The following is a 9,046-nucleotide window of genomic DNA, read 5'->3' on the forward strand; positions in this document are numbered from 1 at the left end:
GGGGGCTAGTTTTGGTCCTTGGCCAATTGCAGATGAGTCCCTTTGGCCCTTGTCCACAGTGGCATGTTGTTGATTTGAGTTTGACAGACTATCAACAGATACGAGTGCACAACCTTTTTAGACTCTTTGATCTGTGTATTTGAGCTCCCTGACAACCTTTTCCTCCAACTTACCACGTAACTTAACAGCGACTATATTTGTCTGCAGTACAGATTTGATTCAAGGCTCCAGAATTTTTAAAAAAGGAGAACATTCTTCTGCTCAAACAAGAGCTAAGGTAAACCCTGTTACATGTTTTTTCTCAATTGGTGCCATCTTTTAAAGACTTGCTAGCTTTATTTTGTAGCCTGATTGTCCAAAGGCAATGTGGCCTGATGCAGAGTAATTGGAAGTCAGACCTGGGGCTAGCCATTGGACCCTGAACAGATCACACGACGCCCCCAGGACGGTTTTCTGTAGGTGTAAGGAGACCGGGGGCCTGCCCTGCTGAGTCTCTATGAGGATTCAGTGAGGTGAAAGTGTCGTGTCTGTAACAGTAACAACACCCACAGTTACTTCCCTAACTGCACTGAGCACCGGTCTCCCACTCTCCTCCACCTCACTGCCGAAACCTTGGCCTGGAGGACCATGTGGCTCTTGTCTGGTGGAACATAATATCCATCTCACTGCCCCCTGCATTGTCTTGCCTCTCCATATGGCACGCAGCTGGAGTGATATGTTTCAAAAGCAAATACGATCTGATCAGTCCACGCTGAGGCCCTCCAGAAGGCTCTCTGCTGCTCTTAGAACATGGTGTACACATTTCTTCGTCTGTGGCCCCTGTCACCTCAGCCTCGTCACAGTCGTGCTCCCTCTTGCTCTCCTCATTTCAGGCATCCTGCCTTTCTTATGAGCTCTTGCACAGGTCCTGCTGTGCCTCGCTGTCCCCTTCCCTGTGGGCCACTTACTCAAGCCCGTCTTTCTGCTCAGGGCTGCTGCTCCCTGCCTCTCTCTTGTATTGCACAGCTACTTGGTTCTCACTGCAACACATGCAGAGGAGCATGGGCACCCACCAGAAAGATGGCCTTCCTCTGCTCGGGAGCAGGAGTTGATGAGAGGCTTCACAGTAGACTGCGAGGCCCTCAAGACCGAGGACCACATTTCCCTTTGTGAGCTTATCTCTCAGTCATGGAGGGATGTGGTTCCCAGGTGTGCCTCCATGCGTAGGGGTTCTGCTGTTTCTTCGATCCACATTGACAAGAATGTACTCTGCACAGGCCCCCACTGCTAGCCCAGCATCCGAATGTACTGCCTCCCGGACCTATCCCCAAATGTTCAGGGTATTTTTTTTTTTTTTTGCCCATGTCACATTTAAAATAGTTTTGAATCAACATGGTTTTAGGTGGAGTACCCCCCAAATGCCTACCACTGTGCTATTGTTTCCATCATTCCCTGTTGTCTTGCCCTGACTTGACTCACTCGTGGATCGTACCTGTTGACCCCTTTTGAGTTTGCAAACTGGTATAGAATACCAGGGGAAAGTCCTTGAACTGGGAAGCCAGCAACATCCTCTGCAAAGAGAACTGAACTAGCATTTGAAGTCTGGGGTTTGCTCCTGATCTCATGGGGGTCTTTGACCTTGAGTGCCCCTTTGCTCCTCTGTTTCCTCATCTGTACACTAGGAATAGTAGCCCCTGCCCTACCCCTTCCATGGATACTGTGAAAATCAAATGAGGTTATGGGAGTGAGAATCTTCAGGAAATGGAGAGATGTTGAAGTGTAAGGGGTATAATTAAGAGTGAGTTTGGCTTCAGAGAGCAAGCTGGCCATGAACAGCCTGCCCTCTAATTTCTGCCACCTGCCACCACAGGAAGAGAGGACTAATTAAGAGGGCAGGTGTTACTGCATCACAACACAGAGGCTCAAAGGGAGAGGATCCCTGCTTACCATGAGGAGCATGAGAGAGCAGGAGAAGAGAGACAATGTTAGTTTGAATGGAGTCTCTGAGAACTATACAACAGTTATGCAAGTAATTACATTACATTATATAGCACTGGTCTGCAGCAATGTTACGGCATCAGTTATAAAGTGGAACGTTATACATCCTGTTTTTGAACCACTTCATAGTGTTAAAAATTTCATTCATCAGGAGGGAGGGCATCTAGTTTTTCTAGCCTTATATATAATTGAAAGTTTATCGATAATACATTTTACTTCCTAAGGCTTAATTTCATGCTCAGTAGTAGTTGCAGAATTGTCTGGTGATGATTTATTCATTTGTAATTGTTTCTAACTTCTACTTGTAATTCTTCCTCCACTTTCTGTATATGATGTATTTCCAGATACAGTTTTCAGCTTACAGTCAATGCAGTCATGCAGCCACGAAAGCTGGATAGAATCCAGAGAAGTGGGTGACATACAGCTGCGACCTCTGAACTGTGATGAGAACACACATTAACCTTTGCCTCCTTCTAGTCAAGAGATGGCCAGGGTGCCAGGGACCCCTGTAACTGCATTTTCCCACTCTGTGGTGCCTTTTCTTTGTGATTCACCATAAGATGTTACCATAGCTCATGGAGAAATGTAATCAAGTTTAATTTAACAAAATTGAGTGCTCTATGAGATATTGAATCAAGCTGCTTTCTCTTAGTTGGTAAACACATTTATTAAAAGAAGATTACTGACATACCGTGTCCTGTATGGGCTGATTCACATGAACCGCGACAATAACATTCTTATTACCCAGGACTTGATGTTTTATTTCGTTTGTGTTGTTCTGCAGTGTTCTGAGACCCACGCTATGAGACTAATAGAACTATCAGACCTCTCAAATCTCACATCACAAAACAATTTATTGTGGAGTCATTTACTTGGTGGGGAAAGCACACTTGGTCGTTTGCTGTGAATCAGGAGATCATGCAGCACGTGGGCATAGCTGAGGGTTTCCTGCCTCATGCAGAGTGAAGGGCAAATTAAAAAGGACTTTCTTAGGATTCTTTCTTTTATAGTAAGAATTGCACTCTGCTGTCCTTTACCCCATGGGTTTTGGGCGTGCCCTGGGGCAGGCCAGGTCCTTCCATGTCTTTGTATCCCTGACAGTGTTTCTGAGAACACACTCCATTTTACATTTCTCCTTTTTTCTTTTTTTCACAGAGATTTCTTTTGTCTCTAAACTGTGAGTTACTCAGGAGCTGACACTCCTGGTGGGTGTGTAGTAGGTGCAACTGATGGTGTTTAAATGCATGATTGATTTTTGTCTTCTTCCTCTTAAAGTCATGGGGGAAAAATACTAATAGAACTACAGTTTGGTGACTTAAATTCAGGAATACCTTTCATCACCTGGCAGGTGTTGATTTGGTAAATTACGAAGAGTGTCTATAATGGTTAAGAGCTTGGGCTCCAGAGTCTGCCACACCTGGGCTCAGGGGCTTCTTCTGGCCCTTAACCTGCTGACTGACCTCGTGAATGTAACCACCTCAGATTCCTTATCTATAGAGTGGGGTAGCAGTAATAGAGAAAGCTGATCTCATGTATGCAAAACAACCCTGATCAATCTTAGATTAGCAGGCAGCAGTGCAAATGGGTTGAGAAATGTAGGGCCCATAACCACTGGGCACTATTTCAGATGCATGCAGAAGTTACCTGGAAGTCTAGGAAAGGGGCAGGGGAGGAATGTCGGCTGCACTCGTAATGAGGAATAATGAGGAATATTTTCATTGTAAAAAGCTCTCTGCCTTGGTGCTGAATGAGTCTTTTATTGCACAGTTGATCTTTCCTCCTCTTCCCATGTTCTCCTGTTTCCCTCCGCTCTCCAAAATGGTTGATCTGTTGACCAATAAAAGAGATGTACTCTGAATGTCACACAAAGCCTAGTTACCTTCAACAACCACCTCCAGAGTTGGCTCTAAGGCTTGAGTGCAGCTCTGCTTGCAAAGTGCTCAGCATGGCTCCTGGTACACAGCTGACCGTTCAGTAAGCATTAGGTATTGTTTGCATCCCTATTGCCCAGCCATAGTTGCAATTGTATGTTTCTCAAGTTGGTATAAAAACATCGCTGCTCTACGAGAAACACAGCATTTTTTAGCTACGGCTCATTAACACGAACCACTTCCTTGAGCAGCTGTCCAAGGAATGGCATTGACCTTCACCTCCAATGGGAACTGAAAGGTTAGCTGAGATGGGCATGAGTGTGGACACTGGTGTCAGGTAGATGCCAACCACAGAGACGACACAGGGTTAGCATAACGCTGACCCTTCTTAATGCATCTCAGACCTCCATTATGGCTCAGGTTTCTGGGCCAGAAGCCAAAACTGGAGGCGTGCCCTTGTCAGTCACCTGCACAGTAAGTGGTGCCTGGCACCAGGCTGTCAGCCATGGACCGCGGCGGGGACAGAAGGCTGTCGGTCGGGACAGGCAGGGGGCTGGTACTTAGCTCCTCGCTGGAGCTCCTGCCTTGGGGTTGGGTATTAGCACCCAATTTCTGAGTAGGCTGGTAGCTGACATTGTCAGCTGGGAGGCAGGAGACCTGGGTTGAAGTTTGTTACACGAGAAAGAGGTTATAGAATCATGATGGCTTAGAGCTGAAGGGGACCTCAGGGCTTATTTTGTCTATAGTAACGGCGAGCTAGTATTTACTGAGTACGTACTTTATGGCAGGCACTGCACTAGGTGATTTTCATGTATTATAACTTATTTAATTCTTGCAATAGCCCTGCCAATTAAGCAATATTTTACCCATCTGCGCATGTGCCAGATACATGCAAAAGGTTTTGCATATGTCACCCTGTTTATTAATCTTTATAACTCTCATGGGGCTGGTGACATTATACCTGGAAATGGAAAGGCTGCACCCTGGTGAGCTTAAGGGACTTGTTCAGCCACAAATAGTTACTAAGTGACAGAGCTGGGTGGCAAATCCAGGTGTTTCTGCAGCAACACACAAACACCCAAGTACTGCTGTCTCTTGCCCCATCTTCCGCTGGCTTACTGTGGTTGACACTGAGCACTGAAAGGAATGTGGCCCAGGTTGTTTAGAATATTGGAGGGGATCTCCTTCAGGATCAGAGTTCTTTCCAGGCTCTTAAACTCACTGTGTGGACTTGCATGATATCGAGAGTCCCTCTAGCCTTGGTCTGGTGTCACTTGTCTGCTCCTGATTCAGCCTGTTCAATCTCCTAAGTGAACACCTTGAATTGAAGTTCCTCATAATGTTTAGTTTTGTTCTGAGTTAGGAGCTGAGCCATGATATAAGACCTATGGCAAAATGACTTCTCTGATGGCTGGTCACCTCCACAGAGGTGTGCTCAGCCCCGTTGTCACTGTTTCCTTAAGCTATTGCAAAGGAAGGATAGTTTCTTTGTTCAAGTTGTTGATGATTGATTGAAGCCATTGAGAATTTTATCATTACATGAGTGAAATTTGCCAAATGATAATTCGCAAGTATAGTTTCTCAGTACGTGTGGCTTAGGTGGATTGTGGCTTTTTCTCTCTTTTGTTATAGATATGATCAGTTTTGGAAGGTTAACCGCCATCTAGTTTATGCCTTCATTGTCTTCAGACATCTTGGTGGTCTCTTTACTGTGGTTTATTTTCCTTTTGTTGAAAAGAAAAACTTTGCATGATCTGATGAAGCCTCTGATTTGTCCAGAACTATCTTGTACTGAAGTTTCCTTGCACTCTTCAGATGCCAGCCTTGGTTGTAACATATTTTCAGGGCCACAGCCAGGGGGCTGCAGCTAACATTTTAGTTGCGTGTGATGCAGAGCACTCCTGTGCACAAGTGCATTATATTCTCTGTCTCCCATCTCCTGCCTCTCTCCTCTCTGTTGATTCTTCATTTTACTCTTTTCTTCTTCCTTCCACCATTCAACACATTTTTTCACAAGGTATAATAATGCATAATAACCACTTTTATTTATTAATTTTTTAGGACTTTCTGGAACTCCAGGGTATCAGCGCTTAGTACTTGGGCAGAAAGGGTACATCGATGGCGGTGTCCTAAGGCTTTGAATCCGGAAGTCAGCAGTGTACGCGTTTCACTGACAAGAGTAAATAGGGCGAGGTGTGCACCATCAGGAAGTAAATGACCACATATTATTATTGATCAGGGAAGTGCTGTATTTTCACATGCACTCTTTTTCTTTTTATCTTGTCCTAAAGCCAAGAGAAAGGTCACCTGGTTTCAACTCCTAGCTCTCTATTGATCTCCGCATGTTAGTTGCTGTCAGTTACTCCTCAGCTGCTCAAATTCATTGGGTCAAATAGCTTCCAAGCCATTGGCTTTGCTGCCAGGATCCAAGACAGCTTTTCCATGAGGTAACTCCTATTGTTTCTCTGCACATAAGTTTCATCAATCTGACTTAAGTCAAAGCACCTTCTGGTAATTGACCTACAAGCAGCTATGTCATCCTCACCATCATCCTGCCCATCATCATCACCCTCATCACCATCATCATGTCTGCCAGTTCTTAAACTCTGTGTGCCACACATGGTGCTGAGCACCTTTCCCTACTAGTTCATGTCAACCCAAGAGGCAAGGACCAGTATCCCAGCTTTACAGATGAGACACCCAAGTCTTAGGAAAGTGAAGTTACTTGAGTACATTTGAACACTCACAAAACAGCTGAGCTGGGCTGGTACACCTCTTGTGTTTGGTTCTGAAACCCATGCCAGGTGTTTTATGATTGCATCATGCTCTTCCTGACAGCCCCCAACCCTTTCCTGGGCACACCCAGGCTTGCTTGGGGAGGGACAAGGCAAATGCAAAGCCTGGCAGTTTGTGAAAGAAGACTGTCTAGCTGAAGTGCTGGCCAGCTGGTGATGTGCAAGTCCCATCTGTAGTTTAGGGTAACTGTCCGTAACTAAAAGACATCTGAGTGAAATGATGCTTGATGTCCCTTCTAGCAAAACTTTCTGTTATTTTTTCTGACCACTCTGGTAACCACTATGAAAAAAAAGAAATAACATCTTTGATTTTCACAACACTGCTCTCTGATAATAGTAATGTCTGCGGTGCTTTATTGTTTGCGTTGTACCTTTGTGTATTTTAATTGTAATTACAGCTATCACTCATTTAATCTTCATAGTGGTTCTAAAGCTTTGCCTTCACCTGTGTTACTTCATCGAAACATAAACAGTTCATTGTATTACAATTCAGGGTACTACAGCAATTTTCCTCAATACTTAGTTCTTTATTTCTTGTATTTCCAACTTTGCAGCAGCCATGTGTTTTTACTAAGCATCAGGAGTATCCTGAGAGGATGAAGTAGATCCCTATTGTCAGGAGCACGGCAAAGTCAAAATGACGTTGTTTCTTTGTGGTTTTTCTTTTCTTCACCTCCCTGCAGACACTGCTGGCAGGTACAGTAAATTGACACCCTGGGCTTGGTAAGATAAGGTGCTGAGAGGAGGAGTCTCCTGAAACTGAGTGATGCCTGGAGTTCCTTTCAGAAAAGTGCAATTGATTCTTGTTGTGTTCCTTCAGTTGTGTTTTGTGGTCATTTAATTCTTCAATTAAACTGCCTTGTTATTGGGATTTAAGTCATCGTAACTTGCTCCAGTGTTTGATCATCTTGCTCTTTGAAGACATGACAGTACTGAACCATCTAATCTCGGGGTTGAAGGAATTGAGAATAAGTGATTCTCAGTCAGGGAGGCTGGCCTCTGTGAGGGTGTGTTATCAGAACCTTGAAGTGGAAAGTGAGAGGGAAGAGGGGCCACCAATTAATGAAAAAAATCATGTCCAGTATTCTAAAATTATTTGAGAAATGAAAAACAATGAATATTATTTTATTTACAGAGCTATAAAGAGTTAAGCTTTATAAAATCTCCTTGACTTGTAGGGCGTAAAAGTAGATTCTCCCAAGAAGATGAGTATTTCTTTCTCCAGGTCAGAGTTTTTAAGGATGTCTCTGATGGGATGGGCCATGTTCAAGAGAAATGTTCAAGGTTGTTCTCAGAAGCATCATTTGTAATAGCAAAGCCAAACAGAACTGGAAAACAACTAAAGACCCATCAAAGGGAGAATGGCTGAATAAAGTCATATCATGTAGTGGGGTATTATTGAACCATTGATGTGAAAGAATAGATATGCTGATATTGGAAGATCTCCAACAGGCATTTCAAGTTAAAACAGCAACAGCAGCAATGACTACAACATGAAAGGCATGATGAATAGTGTGACCCCTTTAGTATAATAGCCCCCAAACCCTGCAAAAATTATAAACATTCCTCCCTCCCTCCTTTGTGCTATATACCTGCCAGGCTTTTTTCTTCTAGAGGGATACATAAAAATTATGCTAAAAGGGTTGCAACCTTTGGGGAGTAAGACTGCAAGGAGATAAGCTTGTATTTTTCACTTTGTACATCTTTGCTTTTTAAAATTGACTAACCAATCATCCAGTAATTATTCAACAAATATTTGTTGAATGGCTACTATGTGCCAGGCAATATAATACTCTCTGTAATAGTGGCAAGATCCCAATGTTCAGAAAGCTGAGTCTAGGCAGTAATAAGAAAACATAGAAAAGGCAATTCAAGAGAGTTTTGAGAGAGAAGAATAGAAAGCTCATTAAAGTTTAGCAGTGGGAAGACCACTTTAGATAGCATAGCAGTATTGTTCCTTATGTGCTCCATAGCACAAATAAAACAAAGTACCCCCAGATGTACTGCCTCCCAAAGTGTTTGTCCTGTTGCTCAGTCCTACAGGTCAGCTGGAGCTCAGCTGATCTTGGCCGGGAAGCTGCGGCTCATCTGTGTTTGCAGGTTACAGCCTGAGCTCACATGTGCTCTGTATTTATGTATCCTGGGGCCCAGGATGAAGGCACAGCAGCTACTCAGGAGGCTCTTCTCATGACCCATCACTAGAGTACAAAAGAGCCAGGCCAAGCCGCAGAGGCCCTTTGAAGGCCTTTCTCTACTGATGTCTCATTGGCCAGAGCAAGTCACGTGGCCAAGGCCAGTGACAGCAGGGTGGGCAATTATACTCCACCGATGGGGGCGATCATGGAAGTGAATATTTGCTACAAAATAATGGATGCTATCAGTCAAGGCCTCCTTGATAGTTGA

This window comes from Furipterus horrens, unplaced genomic scaffold, assembly GCF_987537825.1.
Source record: "Furipterus horrens unplaced genomic scaffold, mFurHor1.1.pri manual_scaffold_10, whole genome shotgun sequence".
Taxonomy (NCBI): domain Eukaryota; kingdom Metazoa; phylum Chordata; class Mammalia; order Chiroptera; family Furipteridae; genus Furipterus; species Furipterus horrens.